General features: G+C 47.3%; 1 protein-coding gene across 3 annotated transcripts in view; it reads right to left on the bottom strand.

Moving 5' to 3' along the window:
• The window catches only part of LOC130107008 (transmembrane protein 198-like), a 45,207-nt gene extending 23,468 nt beyond the window's left edge, over positions 1-21,739 (bottom strand). For all 3 annotated transcript variants that reach the window (XM_056273392.1, XM_056273393.1, XM_056273394.1), the window contains exon 1: positions 21,350-21,739. The gene's annotated coding sequence lies outside the window, so the exon portion shown is untranslated. The remainder of the gene's footprint in view (positions 1-21,349) is intronic.
• Between the last annotated feature and the right edge of the window lie 328 nt (positions 21,740-22,067).

Below are 22,067 nucleotides of genomic sequence, written 5' to 3'. Positions count from 1 at the left end.
CTCCTCAACCTGCACCCTACTCTCACTACAGATCACAATGTCATCCGCAAACATCATAGTGCACAGAGACTCCTGTCTGATCTCGTCTGTCAACCTGCCCATCCTGTCCATGGACTTAATAAATATTATAATATATATTATGGACTTTATAACTATTATAATATATAATTATGATGGACTTTATGACTACTCAAATATATAATTATCATGAACTTCATGACTATTATAATATATAATTATCATGGACTTCATAACTATTATAATATATAATTATGATGGACTTTATAACTATTATAATATATAATTATGATGGACTTTACGACTATTATAATATATAATTATGATGAACTTCATAACTATTATATATAATTATGATGAACTTCATAACTATTATTATATATAATTATGATGAACTTTATGACTATTATAATATATAATTATAATGGACTTTATGACTATTATAATATATAATTATGATGGGCTTTATGACTACTTTAATGTATAATTATTATGGACTTTATAACTATTATAATATATAGTTATGATGGACTTTAGGACTATTATAATATATAATTATTATGGACTTTAGGACTATTATAATATATAATTATTATAGACTTAAGGGCTATTATAATATATAATTATGATGGCCTTTTTAACTAAATGTGTTACACTAGTTGTGCGGCTGCAGCTCGGCCTGACTTTCTGACTTTCTGACTGGCTGAGCATTTACAGGTGCTGTTACTGGATTTTGTTCTACGTTGGAAAAACAAACCAAAGATAACAGCTACCCGGTCCCTTCTTTCTTGCAGAATTAATCATTTCTTTACAAATATCTATGAGTTATATTTGGTTAATATTAAATCACAGTTTTGGTTGAAATGACAGAGTTGTTTGGGTTACCGGTAAGACCAGTAGCAAAAACCTTTTCTTCCAGTGTCCCTCGTACGTCCTTAAAACTAAATTTCCTTCAGGCATTCTCACACACACACACACACACACACACACACACACACACACACACACACACACACACACACACACACACACACACACACACACACACACACCACCACGTCTGACCGTCCGCCCCTCACGCTACCACGCAGTCACAATGGTGTCCAATGTCTGCAAGGCCTGGAAGCCCGTGTTTCTGTGGGAGAATGGAGCCATTATGAAGCACAACAAAAGGTCCGAGGCCCCTGCCGTGACCTCCAGTGGCACCCAGACAAAGCCCCTGCTGGGGGAGAGGCAGACCACCTAAAGACGGCAGAGAGCACCAACAGGGATGGGCAGGGCACAGAGTGTCTGCTCTGAGGAAGCAGGCTTCTGCAGAAACTAGAAAACCGAACCTTGTGTCCAAAAGAATTACCCCGCTCAGCTCGCTGGAGGCCCCGGAGTTTTCCAGCGCCTATGAACCGAATGTTCAATCAGCTAATGTCGCCTGGCAACTAACACAATGCCAGTAAACAACGTGTGGCAACGATTTTATCCCAAGATGGAGCGGCTACATCATTAGAAGCTTAAAAAGTCCCAGGTCCATTCAGCGCCTGACTAAAGGCTTTCCAGCAGAATCTGAAGGCTTACTGTGAAAATACAAAATGGTCTCCAGACATGGCACTGAAGACTAAAACAGGCCTACGGGGCAGAGAGATTTTACTTCTTGGCAGCCTCAAGAGCACAAATTATACACAGTAAGCATCATAACTGCAGATGAGACACTGGCGTACAGTTTGTCCTATGCCTGAAACAAAGAGCCAAGTGAAGAATGTCCCTTTGCCCGTCCTGGACAAACACATGGCAGGGGGCCGAGCAACCGAGACTCCCGGGCCCAACTGCTGAGGAGCCAGCAGGAGGGTGGACCAGTTCTCCACATACTTCATTTGGGTGTGTTTAATCAAGGAGTTAGGCGTGTGTCTGTGTGTGTGTGTGTGTGTGTGTGTGTGTGGTCCATACTAAATTGCAGGGCTTCTCGAGCTTGATGATCACGGCCAGCTGAGCGTCCAAAACTTGTAGTAACGTTCCAGCCCCAGCTGGCTTACAACTCTACTTCGACTCTGACGTGGACTCTTCCTGTCAGTGAGTGATGCACAGAGGGTCCAACCAACACAACTGCAGCCATATGGGGGCATCCGGGTGGCGTGGCAGTCTATTCCGTTGCCTACCAACACGGGGATCGCCAGTTTGAATCCCCGTGTTACCTCCGGCTTGGTTGGGCGTCCCTACAGACACAATTGGCCGTGTCTGCAGGTGGGAAGCCGGATGTGGGTATATGTCCTGGTTGCTGCACTAGCGCCTCCTCTGGTCGGTCGGGGCGCCTGTTCAGGGGGGGGGGAACTGGGGGGATAGCGTGATCCTCCCACGTGTTACGTCCCCCTGGTGAAACTCTTCACTGTCAGGTGAAAAGAAGCAGCTGGCGACTCCACATGTATCGGAGGAGGCATGTGGTAGTCTGCAGCCCTCCCTGGATCGGCAGAGGGGGTGGAGCAGCGACCGGGACCGCTCAGAAGAGTGGGGTAATTGGCCAAGTACAACCGAGGAGAAAAATGGAGAAAACATCCACACAAAAAAACAACTGCAGCCTTAAATCACAGTCCCCTGTGCTGAACACCTTCACCAGCTTGATGACCGAACAAGCACAGACAAGACCTGGTGTGGGTAGGTAAGACAAGACCTGGAGTGGGTAGGTAAGACAGGACCTGGTGTGGGTACGTAAGACAAGACCTGGAGTGGGTAGGTAAGACAAGACCTGGTGTGGGTAGGTAAGACAAGACCTGGTGTGGGTACGTAAGACAAGACCTGGTGTGGGTACGTAAGACAAGACCTGGTGTGGGTACCTAAGACAGGACCTGGTGTGGGTACGTAAGACAGGACCTGGTGTGGGTACGTAAGACAAGACCTGGTGTGGGTACGTAAGACAAGACCTGGTGTGGGTACCTAAGACAGGACCTGGTGTGGGTACGTAAGACAAGACCTGGTGTGGGTACGTAAGACAAGACCTGGTGTGGGTACGTAAGACAGGACCTGGTGTGGGTACGTAAGACAGGACCTGGTGTGGGTATGTAAGACAGGACCTGGTGTGGGTATGTAAGACAAGACCTGGTGTGGGTATGTAAGACAGGACCTGGTGTGGGTACGTAAGAGAAGACCTGGTGTGGGTACGTAAGACAAGACCTGGTGTGGGTACGTAAGACAAGACCTGGTGTGGGTACGTAAGACAGGACCTGGTGTGGGTACGTAAGACAAGACCTAGTGTGGGTACGTAAGACAAGACCTGGTGTGGGTACCTAAGACAGGACCTGGTGTGGGTACGTAAGACAGGACCTGGTGTGGGTACGTAAGACAAGACCTGGTGTGGGTACGTAAGACAAGACCTGGTGTGGGTACGTAAGACAGGACCTGGTGTGGGTACGTAAGACAGGACCTGGTGTGGGTATGTAAGACAGGACCTGGTGTGGGTATGTAAGACAAGACCTGGTGTGGGTATATAAGACAAGACCTGGTGTGGGTATGTAAGACAGGACCTGGTGTGGGTACGTAAGACAAGACCTGGTGTGGGTACGTAAGACAGGACCTGGTGAGGGTATGTAAGACAGGACCTGGTGTGGGTATGTAAGACAGGACCTGGTGTGGGTATGTAAGACAAGACCTGGTGTGGGTATATAAGACAAGACCTGGTGTGGGTATGTAAGACAGGACCTGGTGTGGGTACGTAAGACAAGACCTGGTGTGGGTACGTAAGACAGGACCTGGTGAGGGTATGTAAGACAAGACCTGGTGTGGGTACGTAAGACAGGACCTGGTGTGGGTACGTAAGACAGGACCTGGTGTGGGTATGTAAGACAGGACCTGGTGTGGGTATGTAAGACAGGACCCGGTGTGGGTATGTAAGACAGGACCCGGTGTGGGTACGTAAGACAGGACCTGGTCTGGGTACGTAAGACAGGACCTGGTGTGGGTATGTAAGACAGGACCTGGTGTACGTAAGACAGGACCTGGTGTGGGTATGTAAGACAGGACCTGGTGTGGGTACGTAAGACAGGACCTGGTGTGGGTATGTAAGACAGGACCTGGTGTGGGTACGTAAGACAGGACCTTGTGTGGGTATGTAAGACTTCTGCCCACTAGTGGCTGGTTAGTTACATCTCTTCTCTTGCTGGACCGAGCAGAGCAGAAGTATGTCTTCATCTCATATCGGCTTTCATACTGGAAAATATTTTACATGCGTAACATTTGCCAGGACCAGGCTTCCTGTCTTTCCATGTCTTTCCATGGCAGAGAGCTCAGGCCCACAGGAGGAAGTGCAGCTCAGCGGAGTGCAGTCTGCTGGAACTGACCCCGTCCCAGGGGCCATGAACGTGTTGGAAACGAAGAGCGATTATCAACACAAACGCTTCCCTTCACAGGGCAACAACACGTCTGAACGGCTCCAACCCTGCCTTCATATTAAACACATTCACCGTCACACCTACAGCCCTTCAACTTGTACGCTGCAGGTTTTTTTTCCCTCCCGAATTGTACTTGGCCAATTATCCCACTCTTCTGAGCAGTCCCGGTCGCTGCTCCACCCCCTCTGCTGATCCGGGGAGGGCTGCAGACTACCACATGCCTCCTCCCATACATGTGGAGTCACCAGCCACTTCTTTGACCTGACAGGGAGGAGTTTCACCAGGGGGACGTAGCACGTGGGAGGATCACGCTATTCCCCCCAGTCCCCGAACAGACGCCCCGAGCGACCAGGACACCTACCCACATCTGGCTTCCCACCCGCAGACACGGCCAATTGTGTCTGTAGGGACGCCTGACCAAGCCGGAGGTAACACAGGGATTCGAACCGGTGATCCCCGTGTTGGTAAGCAACAGAATAGACCACTACGCTACCCGGACACCCGGCATATGCTGTAGGGTTGAATGACATGATGACATGAGACACAATATGAAAGTAAAGAAGCGTCCTAATGGTCGACCACCGACTTATGCATGCTCGTCAGTATGTATCAGCTCTGCCTGCAGGAAAGAACCTTTATGCACATCTGATACAGACATGAGCGACGTGCAACTGACTTCTTCAGTCATTCATAAAAGTAGAGAAACTCAGTTCATTTTTCTCAAATCCACACATCTTTCCAGATTCTGAGTGACAAGTATAAGAATTAGCGCAGCCTGACTTCTATGCTGGACACTGACTTAACTTCTACACTGGACATTAACTTCTACACTGGACATTAACTTACGCTGGACACTGACTTAACTTCTACACTGGACATTAACTTACGGTGGACACTGACTTAACTTCTACACTGGACATTAACTTCTACACTGGACATTGACTTACGCTGGACACTGACTTAACTTCTACACTGGACATTAACTTATGCTGGACATTGACTTCTACACTGGACATTAACTTCTACTCTGGACATTAACTTATGCTGGACATTAACTTCTACACTTGACATTAACTTCTACGCTGGACATTAACTTCTACACTGGACATTAACTTCTACTCTGGACATGAACTTCTACACTGGACATGAACTTCTACACTGGACATTAACTTCTACGCTGGACATTAACTTCTACGCTGGACACTCACTTAACTTTTACACTGGACATTAACTTCTATGCTGGACATGAACTTCTACACTGGACATTAACTTCTACACTGGATATTAACTTCTACGCTGGACATTAACTTCTACACTGGACATTAACTTCTATGCTGGACATGAACTTCTACACTGGACATGAACTTCTACACTGGACATTAACTTCTACGCTGGACATTAACTTCTACTCTGGACATTAACTTCTACGCTGGACAATAACTTCATGTCTGAGTACAAACAGCAAAGTAACACTGCATAAATACTCACTCTGGAGCAGTACATACTCACTCTGGAGCAGTACAAACTCACTCTGGAGCTGTACATACCCATTCTGGAGCTGTACATACCCACTCTGGAGCAGTACATACCCACTCTGGAGCAGTACATACCCACTCTGGAGCTGTACATACGCACTCTGGAGCAGTACATACCCACACTGGAGCTGTACATACCCACTCTGGAGCAGTACATACTCACTCTGGAGCAGAACAAACTCACTCTGGAGCTGTACATACCCACTCTGGAGCAGTACAAACTCACTCTGGAGCTGTTTATACCCACTCTGGAGCAGTACATACCCACTCTGGAGCTGTACATACCCATTCTGGAGCTGTACATACCCACTCTGGAGCAGTACAAACTCACTCTGGAGCTGTACATACCCACTCTGGAGCAGTACATACGCACTCAGGAGCAGTACATACCCACTCTGGAGCAGTTGCTGCTGGGACCATGAAAACCAGCCTTCAGGTAAAGCCGTTCTCGCCTGAGCACATTTGACAAGGAAATGAAGGATTTCATTTGCAAAGAAGAACCGTTACCGTTCAATAAAAATTAAAGTGTCTACATTAAAATATAAACACTTCATCATTTGTTCTACCGCCTAGGAAATGGAGGAAGAGGAGGAGTGTTGGAAACCTGCATACCTGGACAGACACTAGTGAACTGACAGGATCTATTGTGCTCAGCTGTCCCATCCTGAGCTCTCTGGTCTACTATCAGCTGTCTGTCCGGGTCTTACATGCTGTCTCCCCTCATGTCCACTGCCCTGGTTAAACCAGGACCAGTACACGACATCACTATTCTGCCCTGGTTAAACCATGACCAGTACACGACATCACTATTTTGCCCTGGTTAAACCATGACCAGCACACATCACTATTCTGCCCTGGTTAAACCAGGACCAGCACACGACATCACTATTCTGTCCTGGTTAAACCAGGACCAGCACACGACATCACTATTCTGTCCTGGTTAAACCAGGACCAGCACACGACATCACTATTCTGCCCTGGTTAAACCATGACCAGCACACGACATCACTATTCTGCCCTGGTTAAACCATGACCAGTACACGACATCACTATTCTGCCCTGGTTAAACCAGGACCAGCACACGACATCACTATTCTGCCCTGGTTAAACCATGACCAGCACACGACATCACTATTCTGCCCTGGTTAAACCATGACCAGCACACGACATCACTATTCTGCCCTGGTTAAACCATGACCAGCACACGACATCACTATTCTGCCCTGGTTAAACCATGACCAGTACACGACATCACTATTCTGTCCTGGTTAAACCATGACCAGCACACGACATCACTATTCTGTCCTGGTTAAACCATGACCAGTACACGACATCACTATTCTGCCCTGGTTAAACCATGACCAGTACACGACATCACTATTCTGCCCTGGTTAAACCATGACCAGTACACGACATCACTATTCTGTCCTGGTTAAACCATGACCAGCACACGACATCACTATTCTGCCCTGGTTAAACCATGACCAGCACACGACATCACTATTCTGCCCTGGTTAAACCATGACCAGCACACGACATCACTATTCTGCCCTGGTTAAACCATGACCAGCACACGACATCACTATTCTGCCCTGGTTAAACCATGACCAGTACACGACATCACTATTCTGCCCTGGTTAAACCATGACCAGCACACGACATCACTATTCTGCCCTGGTTAAACCATGACCAGCACACGACATCACTATTCTGCCCTGGTTAAACCATGACCAGTACACGACATCACTATTCTGCCCTGGTTAAACCATGACCAGCACACGACATCACTATTCTGCCCTGGTTAAACCATGACCAGCACACGACATCACTATTCTGCCCTGGTTAAACCATGACCAGCACACGACATCACTATTCTGCCCTGGTTAAACCATGACCAGCACACGACATCACTATTCTGCCCTGGTTAAACCATGACCAGCACACGACATCACTATTCTGCCCTGGTTAAACCATGACCAGCACACGACATCACTATTCTGCCCTGGTTAAACCATGACCAGCACACGACATCACTATTCTGCCCTGGTTAAACCATGACCAGCACACGACATCACTATTCTGCCCTGGTTAAACCATGACCAGCACACGACATCACTATTCTGCCCTGGTTAAACCATGACCAGCACACGACATCACTATTCTGCCCTGGTTAAACCATGACCAGCACACGACATCACTATTCTGCCCTGGTTAAACCATGACCAGCACACGACATCACTATTCTGCCCTGGTTAAACCATGACCAGCACACGACATCACTATTCTGCCCTGGTTAAACCATGACCAGCACACGACATCACTATTCTGCCCTGGTTAAACCATGACCAGTACACGACATCACTATTCTGCCCTGGTTAAACCATGACCAGTACACGACATCACTATTCTGCCCTGGTTAAACCATGACCAGTACACGACATCACTATTCTGCCCTGGTTAAACCATGACCAGCACACGACATCACTATTCTGCCCTGGTAAAACCATGACCAGCACACGACATCACTATCCTGTCCTGGCTAAACCATGACCAGCACACGACATCACTATTCTGCCCTGGTTAAACCATGACCAGTACACGACATCACTATTCTGCCCTGGTTAAACCATGACCAGCACACGACATCACTATCCTGCCCTGGTAAAACCATGACCAGCACACGACATCACTATTCTGCCCTGGTTAAACCATGACCAGTACACGACATCACTATTCTGCCCTGGTTAAACCATGACCAGTACACGACATCACTATTCTGCCCTGGTTAAACCATGACCAGTACACGACATCACTATTCTGGACTATTTTGGATGGCTGTCCTCAAAATGTAGAAACCTGGTCAGGAAGTGAGAGGAAGATGAGGGGTGAATGATTTCCAGTCTGTAATTGGGATCAGTGAAGAGAGAGTGATATATGAGAGAGAGACACAGAGAGGCAGAGAGAGATAGAGAGATATGAGGGAGACAAACAGACAGCGATATGAGGGAGAGGCAGAGAAAGACAGAGAGAGAGAGAGAGAGAGAGAGAGAGAGAGAGAGAGAGAGAGAGAGAGAGAGAGAGAGAGAGAGAGAGAGAGAGAGAGAGATGAGACAGACGGACAGACAGACAGACAGACAAGGCAGAGAGTGAGAGAGCGTGACAGAGAGAGCTATGAGAAAGACAGACAGACAGAGAGAGAGACAGGCAGACAGAGAGTGAGCCAAAGAGACAAAGAGAGTTATGAGAGAGACAGACAGACAGACAGACAGACAGACAGACAGACAGACAGACAGACAGACAGACAGACAGACAGAGAGAGACAGACAGACAGAGTGAGAGAGAGACAAAGTGAGAGCTATGAGAGAGAGAGACAGACAGAGACAGAGAGACAGAGAGAGATGACAGACAAACAATGAGAGAGACAGACAGACAGACAGACAGAGACAGACAGAGAGAGAGACAGGGAGACAGACAGACAGACAAAGAGAGAGAGACAGACATACAGAGAGAGAGAGAGAGAGACAAAGAGACAGAGTGATATAAGAGAGAGTGACAGACAGAGAATAAGACAGACAGACAGAGACAGAAAGACAGAGAGACAGAGAGTGATATAAGAGAGAGAGACAGCCAGAGAGGGAGAGAGACAGTCACCTGCAAGACTCTATGGTCTGCTTACCACAGTCCCTCATGCCTTATATTGCCCCCTTCAAAGACGACAGCAGGAGCGCCAGCACACAGCAGCTGTGGTCACTCAGCTTGCAGACCAAGTTTGCCGCTACAGGTGACCGGCTATACACCGTGCTCGGGCCCCCTCTCCGTCTCTCCTCGCCAGGAACGTTGATAAGACGGGTCAACAGGACATAGCATTGTATGCTAGTAACCTGCCCAGCCAGCTGAATGTGTGCATGGGGCTCTAGTCGCCAACCCCTCAGAGCAGAGCTGCCATAGTCAGCATCTAACAGAGTACTGCTTCAGCGCTAGTGGACCTAATTCTCCTGCACCACAGAAATCATCATATCCCAGTTTGAGTGCCCTGTTGAACCACTCACCTTGGTTGAACTCCCAAACAGACAGCCATGTTTCTCTGCAGCAGCCATTATTCCTCCAGCTGGGAACGCCCACCCAGCCTCAACATAAGCTGCCGCCAACACTGCTGCTGTGCACAACAACGACAGCCTTACAGCCTCAAGCAACAACAGCTTGTACGCCAGGCTAAAAGCAGCAGAGCAACCTAGTGACTCAATCCCTACCACCAACAGTGACATCCATGCCTCTGTTCAGAGCAGTTTCTAGGCCGCCAGTCTCCACCACAATGAGTATGTTCATGGAGGAGTCCAACCGCCAGACAAAGCAAGCAGTGGGTCACATGGGCCAACAAATGGCAACAACACCACGGTATAAGCCTGTGTCATCGCCAGTGGAGGCAATGTATGGCAACATGCCACCAATTATACCGACAGCGTATCAGCCTCCACCAGTCATCCCCACACAGCCAGCATATCAACCGCCGCTGCACCAGCTGAGCCATCATCAACAACTGGTGTAAACAGCCTCCGCCCACTCCATTGACGCAGCCAGCCGATCAGCTGGTGCATCCACAACTGGTGTATCAGAGCCAGCCCGCTCCATCGACTCAGCCAGCCTAACAGCCGGTGCATCCACAACCAGTGTATCAGCCCCAGCCCACCGTACTGACTCAGCCAACCTATCAGCTTGTGTATCCACAACCGGTGTATTAGCCCCAGTCCACTCCGTCGACTCCGCCAGCCTATCAGCTGGTGCATTCACAACCGGTGAATCAGCCCCTGCCCACTCCATTGACTCAGCCAGCCTATCAGCTGGTGCCTCCGACACATGGCCCAGCACCGTATCAGCCTCCCAGTCAGCCAGTCCCAGTCCCTAAACTGCCCAAATCTGTCCATGACAGTGAGAGAGACTTCACTGACCTGAAGATGGCACTGGACCACTTATTTGTTCCCCACACTGAATGTTCTGAACATCATAAGTACCGTGTACTAATGGAGCACCTGGTTCTGGATGAAGCCAGGCTAATAGCCCAGTCCTGCAGGCATTATGCACAGCACTACACCACTGCCATGCAGGCCTTACAGTGGCAATATGGACAGCCACATCAACTCATGCAAAGCGAGACTGCAGCAATTCTTAACTCTCCTGACCTTAAACCAAGAGATTCCAAAGCCTTTCAGAGCTTCGACCGTAGCGTCGACCTGCTAGTGGGAATGCTGACATCGTTAGAAGGGCCCAATGGGATGAAAGTGATGTCGACCGGCCATGTCGATCGGCTCCTGAGTAAGCTCCCTAAGCAATTGAGGGACAACTTTGTGGAGCATCTACAGGCTCAAGGTCACCTCAATACAAACAGCCTAAACCCATAAAACCTTCGAGACCTCTTCAACTGGCTCAGGGTTAAGGCTGAAGCTCAAACTCAAACTCTGTGAGAATGGCACAGAGCCATCGGATTGAAGGGCTACAGGCCCTCAAGAGAGATAGGCAAGTTCCCACACCCAGGCCTCGCAGCCAGTCTGTCTCAGTGTATCATGGCTCCAATGAGCCCAAATCTGACAGCCGTCAGCCTTCAGAGGCGTTTCAATCGGAGGCCAAGCAGCAGAAGTTACAGAGGATGTGTCTCTTCTGTAAGAGTGCCGAGCACTACCTATCACAGTGTCCAGAAATCGTCCAGCACTCACCAGCAGAAGTTGAGAGGTGGATAGCAGACGACAAGTGTCGTCTAATGCAGTTGCACCAACCACAAGCAAAACGCCTGGCGTGAATGCCAGGAGATTCACCTTAAGAGTTCTCTACGCCATCGCCAAGCAAGGTTCCTGCGTCTACCTCATCATGCCAAAGGATCACGCCACACTCGCCAACTCCAAGCAAGGAGGAAAGTTGTACCTTAAGGTGGTGCCAATCACCATTAGCCACAGAAGCAAGTCACTGCACACCTATGCAATCCTGGACGATGGGGCTGAATGCACGATAATACTGCTAGCTGCTGTTCGACACCTGGAACTCAAAGGTGAAGCTGACTCCCTCGACCTGTGGACGATCCGCCAAGATGTGGCTCGCCTTACTGGCGCATCCATCAACTTCCATGTGACCTCACTGATGCAGCTTTCAGAACAGCACCTGGTTAAGGGTGCCTTCACAGTGGGTCGGCTAGCCCTGGCATAACAATCCTACCCCATGACCGCACTCCAGAAGCGCTATCGCCACTTGAGGGACCTCCAGCTGCAGAATTTCAGTAAGGTGCATCCCCTACTGCTAATCAGTGCAGATTACCCCCACCTGATCACAGCCAAAGAGCCCATCAGGTTTGGGCCCAGAGGTGGACCCGTAGCTATTCGCACAGCTGGACACTCCTGGGCTGGGCACTCCAGGTCCAGATGGTCTCGCATCGCATGCCACCTCATGTTACTTCACGTCTCTCAACTCATCACCAGACGACCTCTACCAACATGTTGAATGTCTCTGGCAGCTTGACGTGCTACTGTTTCAGAGCGAAAGGCTAGCAGTACGGTCCCATCCGGATCAAGAGGCTGTGAGCACCCTGGAAGCACGCACCGACAGGGTGAAGGTCGATGGCACACTTCAGTATGCCACGCCTCTGCTCTGCGCCAAGGATGCACTATCGCTGAAAGCCACTGCCAAGGCAGTTATGTCAGCACTCTGCAGTACCAAGTGATGACTGGTAAAAGACCAAGCTAAGGCCAGTCTCTGAGATCCAGGATCTAACGTTGCTGCACACCTGGCAGTACTTGCTGCACACAAGGTCAACAATCCAGCCGACGATCTCACCTGTGGCACGACCTTGGCCGAGCTGGCAATACCAAATTGGTGATTTCAAGGGCCATCGTTTCTTCGTGGTCCACCTGGCAAATGGCCGTCACTTCCCACCTCCATGGAAGCAGAAGATGCCACTGAGTTCAGACAAAGTATCTTCTGTGGCCTCACACAGGTGAGTCTGGCACCTCAAACACCAGACATCACACTGTTCAACAGCTGGACAAACCACTCAGCAGCATTCTTGGGGCGGCGGTGGCTGACCCCTCTTCACCTCAGCCTGATCTTCGCGATGCTGAGGTCCTCCTGATGAAGGCCAGCCAAGCAGATTGCTTCCCAGAAGCAAGTAAGTGTCTCAGGGCTGGCAAACCAGTACTGCCCAGTAGTAAGCTCAACATGCTCTCACCAGAGATGGATCCTACAATGGGTCTTATCTGAGTTTGTGGACGCTTTCATCGCATGGACACCTCTGGTTCCACCGACATAGTTCTTGATCCTTGCCGGGCAGTGACAAGACTCCTCATCAAGGACGTGGATGCATGCCTACTCCACCCAGGGCCTGATAGGGTCTTCACCGAGCTCAGGCGCCAGTACTGGGTTCTGCGCGGGAGACAGGCCATCAAGCATCATCAGAGGACTTGCACTGAATGCAGGAAGTGGAGAGGGAAGCCAATGGTTCCAAAGATGGCATCTACCTCCTGCCCACCTGCAGCTCTTCAAGCCCACGTTCTTCTCAGAAAGTAGTCACAGCCCAGAAAGACACCTAAGCATTTCATCTCTTCTGGGTTCCCCTGCAGCCCAGCTGGTAATGTTGGCTTCTCTTTATTGTTCCACTCCCCCTGTAATAAACCCTCACATTTTGACCAGTTGACTTTTGCGGAAGAAGCTTGTTCGTATCAGGCCAATTTCTGTTTCAGAATTTTTAAATCATTTTGACTTGTTATGAAAACTGTGACAATGTCAGCGTATGCTGATAAAATAACTGAATTAGTGATGTTCTCTGAAAAGGTTAGCCCTGAGAGGAGACCCTGCCTGAGCTGAATCAAAAGAAGCTCGATGGCCAGGGAGTACAGCATTCCAGATAACAGACAACTCTATCTTATACCTCTCTGAACAGAGACAGGTCGGCTGAATCCACCTCCTACCTTTAACAGAAAACTGGCTCCAGAACACAGCAACTTGATCCATGAAATAAATTTATCCCCAAAACCAAAAACTTCAAGTGTTTTGAACAAATAACAATGATCACCCTATCTAAAGCCTTCTCTTGATCTATAGAAAGCAGGCCAATGTTCAGCTCCTGGAGCTTATATATATATCAATAGTGTCCCGTATCAAAAACAGATTATCCTTAATTGTACGGTCACGAACACAGTACATCCTGCTATAACGGATAACAGTATCCATACACTTTTTGAGTTTATTTGAAAGACATTTTGCAATTATTTTATAGTCTGTACATAACACTGAAACCGGTCTCCAGTTTTTCAGTAAGTCAAGAGCTCCCTTTTTGGGTAACAGTGTTAGGGCATCCCTTCTACAACTCAAAGATAAAGTCCCAGAATCCAAATAGTCTTTAAATATTTCATGTACAGGATGTCTTGTAAAACTCCGAAGGAAGTCCATCAACTCCAGAGGCTTTGCCAAGGTTGAGCTGCTGAACCTCTGCAGACATCTCATCAAAGGAGATGGGAGACTCCAGCGAGGCTACCTGTGTTTCATCCAGCTGAGGCAGTCTCTCCAGTATCTCCTCCACACAGTCAAGAGTCACAGTTCTTCACATTGAACAGGCTACCGTAGAAGTCTATGGCCAACTTCCTCATCTCTGATGGACCAGTTGTTATTGCCCCATTTGGAAGCTTGAGATGTATCATCACATTATTTTTTTCCAATTTTTCTTTCAAGTTTAAATAAAAAAGACGTTGGAGCATCTATATCTTTGATGGTAGAGATTTGAGTTCTGATTAAAGCACCCTTTGCTTTCTCATGTAAAAACCTACCTAAAGCCATCCTCCTACTGTCCTTCTATTGCCATTATTTCCAATAATCACTTATCTTCTAAATAGCTTAATTTCTTTCTCTAATTCTTCAAAACAGATTTTCTCTATATCGAATGTTTTTTGTATTGCTGACATAAAATCCTAATTTGTGTTTATCCTACCTCCCACCACCAAGCTAATCTCTCAAAATCTTTCTTCCTCAGCCTCCAATGACTCCAGAAGTCAGAGAAGAACTGACAGAAAGCTTTATTATTTGTTAGCCGAACATCAAAGCGCCAGTAGGGACAGTGTCGAAATTGAACTTGTAAGGAAAAATCTGCCACTACTAAATGGTGATCTGAAAATCTAAAAGGTGATATTGTGGACTTAATTAACCTGTTGTTACACGTTTGATTCAGATAAATCCTATCCAACCTGGCGGCCCTCACACTACCCTCGACAGCTTTCGCCCATGTGTACTGCTGCTGGATTAAGTTTCCTCTAAACATCCATGAGGACATTTTCTGCGATCACACTGCTCAGAAATGAAGCTGACGGTGGATGAGGCTCTTCTGAGTTTCTGTTAACTGTAGGATGTGCAGTGCAATTCCAGTCTCCTCCCACTACTAGTACTGAATTGCTATTAAACTGTTTAAGTTTGTCTTTCAGTTTGTTAAACAATCTCAAACGATCAGTGCCATTATTATAAGCATACACATTTATGAAAACAAGTTATTTCTCGGATTGTTGCCTGAACTACTTGGATTCTGCTCTGCTCCACTTCACATGTCAAAACATTTGTTAAAAAGAGGCGCTGCGAGAAGAGAACAGCTAGAGAACAGCAAGAGAACAGGATTGGGGATAAGATTGTCATGTTCCTATATCATTTTCATATCATGTAAATCCGACATATCATGTACTTGTTTAAAAATCTTTGTAAGTATCTTTGAGAAAATGTCCTCTTACCTTACCACGTAGAAAGGAAAGTGAAAGCAGTAGAAAAACAGTGAAGTACTACAAAAAAATACGCAAGCTCATTCAACACCCTCACTCACACTGACACACCCAACCTCCCAGCATGCAAAGCAGAGAGAGAGAGAGCGAGAGACAGACAGACAGACAGGCAGGCAGGCAGAGAATTTGAAACAGACCGGGTCTTGTCATGTTAGGATAAGGCTCATAAACTAGTCTGAGCTCCGATGCATGGCTAGGAACCGTCACCATTCAGAAAGTGTAAGAATGGTGCCGCTCTGGTGGCCGAGCGGAATAAACTGCTGTTCTTGCAGCCCGCTCGTCATGTGGCTGGGAGGTTCGTATCCCAGACTCGCCGTAACCGGTCACGGCCAGAGCGTCCACGGGGTAAGGCATTCATTAGGCCACCCTTACCCAAGGGATAGTGGGTGTAGATCGGTGTAGTGTTCGGAGACTCGTCGTTCTCCAGCGACCCCTTTGGCCCACCCGGGCGCCTGCAGCCAAGCAACTGGGAGCATTCTCCCTACGCTTCCTTTGCGGCCTGAAGGTGATGCAATCCATGCGAAGAGGCTTCAGCGTGTAAAATAGCGAGAGCAGCTGACACGAGTTTGAAGGAAGCTGGTGTTACGACTATCTCCTTCCTGTGGAAACGTGAGCCAGGGGAGTTATTGGAAAAGAGTTCCGGCCATATGCCATTGGGTTAATCGAGTGGGATAAGGGGAAAAACTAGAAATCCATTTATTAAAAAAAAAAGAAAGTGTAAGAACGGGAACTTCAGCACCTTTAGCCACTTCATCCATTGCATAATATTGTCGAAATGCTTTTTCCAGCACTGCTGGTGTCTCCCCCCCCCCCCCCCCATTCACACGTGTACAGCTTTTATCTGCACTTCAGGGAGACCTACAAATCTCAATACACTGTTGATGGACTGCTTTGCAGCTAGTACACAAGCAACATATATCACATCATCTTCATCATCATCATATATCATATAGACAGGGTGAGAGAGCAGGACTTCCAACACAGCGAGAACCATATGTGTCTTTACTTTGGGAAAAAGAAAACATAATGTTAAAAATGGCAGTCACGGGAATATGCAGATATCGACAATAAAATCAGGATATATGTTTCATATTGTCAGTCAGCCCACAGCCAAGAGACTGAATGCCATTTCAAGTGTCTTCATGGTTTTAATAAGTATTTCGAGCCTCCCTTTCCCTCTTAATCCCTCAAATTCACGGCTGCCTCCTACTTTAGTCTAAACAACAGGGGCCTTTCAACTGGAGATTGTAGAGAGCTACTTACAGAAAGAGAACGGGAACAAAATGAGATGGCTTTTCATAAGCATCACATGCCTCCAGTGCATGGATTTACCCACATGGACTGTGCATATTTTGTACAGTAGAGCGGGCCACGTACACAGCGCTCCGTTAGGGGTTTGTGGTGAAGAACAGCTTGTATAAATGGGGTGTGGTTAAGTGTAGATCTTATTTTAGTAAGAGGGAGAAGCGTGTAAAAATGTGTATACCGATGGAACATAACGTGATAGCAACAATCTGCTGGTTGCCAGTGTGATCAGCCGTCACCATGTATAAGTTCTTGTGTCAGCAAGAGTACTCCCCGTTGAAGTGTCCTTGAGCAAAACAATGAATGCATACCAGCCCCTTGAGGCCCTCATTTTAAAATTTGTTTGCTATTTACGTTTCCTGAGTTCACATTTATCTTCTCTCATGGTTGTGCTGACAAAGAAAGGACGCTAAAGTCAAATGATCTGACAACATCAACGTACTGATGACACTCTGATCGTTACGCTGCATGAGATGAGATGAGGCGAGTCATTATTGTCTACGGATGGAGCGGTGCTGGCCCTCACGCGGTGTCTATATATAAGTCTATGGAACTGTAGCTCAACTCTGTCATTTACAGCAGCTCCAAGCAGTCATTAACCCTCTTTGTCCGCCACTAGCGTAAAATAATTGCACCTCCAGCAGGGCTTTCCCAAGCACAACGTTGCAAATATGTCATTTTCTAAGACATCTTCTCAACACCCCGTTTCCTGCCAAAGGAAAAAAACAATATAGCCTAAATATATTCACACACACACACACACACACACACACACACACACACACACACACACACACACACACACACACACACACACACACACACACACACACACACACACACACACACACACACACACACACACACACCTGTGTTTAAAGTGCTATTAGTAGTCTACGGATACGGATGCTTGTCCATGTTTCTCTGTACCTTCAGAACCACTGGTGTTTTATGTGGTTGCCATGCTGTTAGAACATCTCCAACACCCACGTAGCCTCATCCCTTCCTAGCTCTGAATCTACCTCACCAACACTGACCAACAGCCTTTGGAAACTGGAGTGAAAATATTAAGTACAGCCCTACGTTATAGGCAACTCATTCAGATGAAACCCAGTCTTCTTTTCACATGAGACCTCCCTGCCCCTGCGAGTAGGAAGAGCATAGTGCACAATGCATTTATACTCATGATGCAACACAATCACAGATAGGATGAAGAGGAAGTGTGGTGACCAAGAGCCACCACACTTCCTCTTCATCCTATCTCACTTATTAACAGACAAACTGACTGGGAATTCTTACACAGATAACACAGAACAGCACATGTCTAGCTCAGAACTTCACACTGCATTCTGTCAAAAATAGAGATACTTAGCAAGAATGGAGAGAGGTGAACAAAGGGTGGATTACACTGGCAAAGCCTATCCTTTCCTTCTTCTGGACATGGGGGGAAGTGGCAGGAGCCATGAGCAGCATGAGCATGTGGCTAGAATGCTAATCTGCTGGTCTTTTGAAGCTTTTATGGAGATTTGGAGATTTTTGATACGGCATTGCGGCATGGCATTTGCCTGCATGTTGACAATGGCAGCCTTCTTCCTAATTATTATCTGTATCTTCCCATACAGAAATGAATGCAGATGGAGAAGTGAAGCATGCTGGATACTAGCTTTGCAACAAACAATTATCAAATATGGAATGAGCTAATTCCAAGAAAATCAATGCTCCTCTTTTATGACAAGCAGTCTTAAACACACCAATATACTGAATTTATATATATATGTGTGTGTGTGTGTGTGTGTGTGTGTGTGTATGTATGTATGTGTGTGTGTTTCTTTTTTATTGTCATCATTTTTGTCCATCAAGCCATTTTCATTCAAGTACTTTTTCCTCACTTGTGACTACTGAAAGTCATAAGAAAAGCAAAGTTTTGCAGGCAATATTGAGGGCAACTGCACGGAATGCTGTGCAGCTGTCTCAAGCCCTTTAACAGTTCTCCAGCTATGTGACCGCTCCCCCCAACACGATGAGCCGGCCGAGAAGCAAATCAATAGCATGCACATACTGAACACTGACGTGGGCGTGCTGGTCCCAGATCTGTGTGCTGGATCATAGTGAAGTTGCAGCAGTAAGGTTTAACACCTCTGGCCCACACTTCCACTATATGACAAGTCATACTGAATGGCCAAATACAGGCCCATTATAATCTGGTCCACACTAAATATAGGCTACATAAATATGCAAGATGCTTTTGTTCTAATGTATAAAGTCACTATTCAAGCTGTAGAAGACAACCTTCAAGCCAGTGTTTGCACAAAAAAGGCATTTTAATTAGGAAGACTACACGACTAACAAATACACACTTGGGTAAACAGGCCAACTCTGAAACCATATACTAATAATGTGAATGTTCTGGTCATTGGGACTGTCATTACTTAAGAGAATCTATCCTATATAATCATATATTATATTATCCTATATGGTCCTATATTATATTATCATATATAGTCCTATATTATATTATCCTATATGGTCCTTTATTATATTATCCTATATGGTCCTATATTATCCTATATAATCATATATTATATTATCCTATATGGTCCTATATTATATTATCATATATGGTCCTATATTATCCTATATAATCATATATTATTTTCTCCTATATGGTCCTATGTTATATTATCCTATATTATCCTATATTATATTATCCTATATGGTCCTATATTATATTATCCTATATGGTCCTATACTATATTATCCTGTATGGACCTATATCATATTATCCTATATAATCCTATGTTAGTAAAGACGTGGACAGGAGAGCAGAGGATCTCAGTAACACAATCTGAGAATGAAAAGATGTCACGGGAACTTATGCACTGGTTTGAAAGTATGCTGCTGCCTGCAACATACACACACACACACACACACACACAGACACACACACACACACACACACACACACAGTACGAGATTAACTTGACAACAACTTGGAGCTTTTCTTAGTCTTCTGAAACATAAACGTTTCAGTTCTTCTGCTGTACTGGTTGTACTGGTATCGGTACTGGTTGCTGTACTGTTTGCTGGGTCTTCTGAACATCTTCTGTGACTGATGAATCAGTGCAGCTTTAGCAACTTTTGAAATCAAAGACCTCCACAAAAAGTAGAACACTGTATTCTCGGACTCCAGAGGTAACTTTAAGAAACAGCACGAGCAATAAGCAGCAGACACCTTCTGAAACCGATCCCTGCCTTGTGTTTTCCTGCCTGGTGCTGTGCGGGGCAGGGATGGGTTTCCTCTCTGGGTTGCCAGCTGGCCGACTAGTTAAAGAGCAGGCAGTAGATGGGCTGCATAGACGGGGTTTAACTACAGACGTGGTAAAACTTCTGTGTAAAGAAGTGGACCTCTAGGCTATCATCATGCTGCCCTCCCCAAAACCAGATCACTGCAGCATGGAACCTAGCAGAGCCTCCGGGCCACACGACGACTCCGGAGGAACACGAAGCTCCGGCTCACCGAAGAAAAGTTGTTTCTCCGTGCCTGTGAATGTTCTCATGGTTTCTCTGTGGTTTGTGAGGACGCCATGAGGGAAAACAGCTATCGCGCTCTTCCAGCTCCGTCTCAAAAACGCGAAGAGGCGCCAGCAGGGAACACGACTGGGCCGAACCCTCTTATGGTCTCCACCTCACCGCGCTGGGAGCGGCAGACAGCGGCCACCGGGCCGGACGCTGCACGACGACCTGCGGATCCCCGACAGATCCTGTCTGGTCCACAGCCAGAACCAGAACCACAGCCACGTTTATGGGCCATGTAGGTGTGCACGTACATGGGATGTGACTCCGGTTTGGTGGCTCTCTCAGTGTGCTTACCATAGAATAACAACACCACAACAGAACAACCTTCACGTATGTACACACACAAGGACTGACTTACACAGGAGAAAGCAGAGGCGCTAAGTGTGGCAGAATCCACCAGCACGGTTCCGAAGTTCTTTCTGCTCTTCGGGGACAACATCCTGCAGGCCTGTGTAGGATACTGCCGCCTTCTCGGGCGACTCTAACGGCTGCGCGTGGGAGCAGTCTTAACGCTGCGCACGTCTGATACATAACAACAATAATAATAACAATAATAATAACTGTCCAGTGGGGCTGTTGCCGCTTAACAGCCCAGGAAACTCGCCAGCATGCCGTGTAAGAGTTGCTTGGGAGGAGAGGCTGGTCTGCCTGCTCACGTTACACACATGAAGTTCGCCTACAGCACACGCAACGCTTAACCAAACCCCTGTGGCTGGAAAAACAACAAACGAACAAAAAACCAACTTCTTACCGACGACCTCCGTCCGGAGCTGGGAACGTAGCGGCTTTGTTGAGCAGCAGACAGGAAAGCCGCTGGGCTCCGGCTCAGATCCCGACCCGGATCCCCGGCAGGAAAACCGGTTTTCTGCAAACTTAACGTCCGTCAGGCTGCTCCCAAACTCCGCCGCTTCTGCGAGGCAGCAAACAAAGGCATGGCTGGTAGGACCGCGTCAGGGCTGAGGCGCGTCTCTCCGAGCTCCTCTTCTTCTTCTTCTTCTTCTTCGTCTTCTTTGACTCACGGAACTGGTCTGGGAGCTGTTGTTCCCTCATCCATGAGTAACAACTACACAACAGGCAAACTTTCCCCGTCTGTACAGTACCGACTTCATCCGAACAGCAGCGACCTTCCTCTAGGCGGCCCCCCTCCCCTCCTTCCTGCGCTCAGCCCGCAGATTGAAACGCCCCCTCCCCTCGCAGCCCCCCCCCCACACCTAACGCCATATCAGCGCAGCGGAAACAACCCGCCCCGAACTTTTACAGAGGAACTGGTCATCTGTCAGGCCCTTCCACACATCTCTGCAGCTTTTAATAAGTTTGTATGGTTTGTGTTTTGTTTTTTGTTTTTTTTGCATTTCAGTGATGGAGAGTAAAGGAGCAGCCTTGACACTGTGCTGAGTCCTCCACGACTCTGACGGGGAGCCGCTTTCACTCCTTCATTCATTACCAACATGGTCGGAATGGATCTTATT

Source organism: Lampris incognitus, chromosome 2, assembly GCF_029633865.1.
Source record: "Lampris incognitus isolate fLamInc1 chromosome 2, fLamInc1.hap2, whole genome shotgun sequence".
NCBI classification, from domain to species: Eukaryota; Metazoa; Chordata; class Actinopteri; order Lampriformes; family Lampridae; genus Lampris; species Lampris incognitus.
This window is presented reverse-complemented; position numbering and strand designations above follow the sequence as displayed.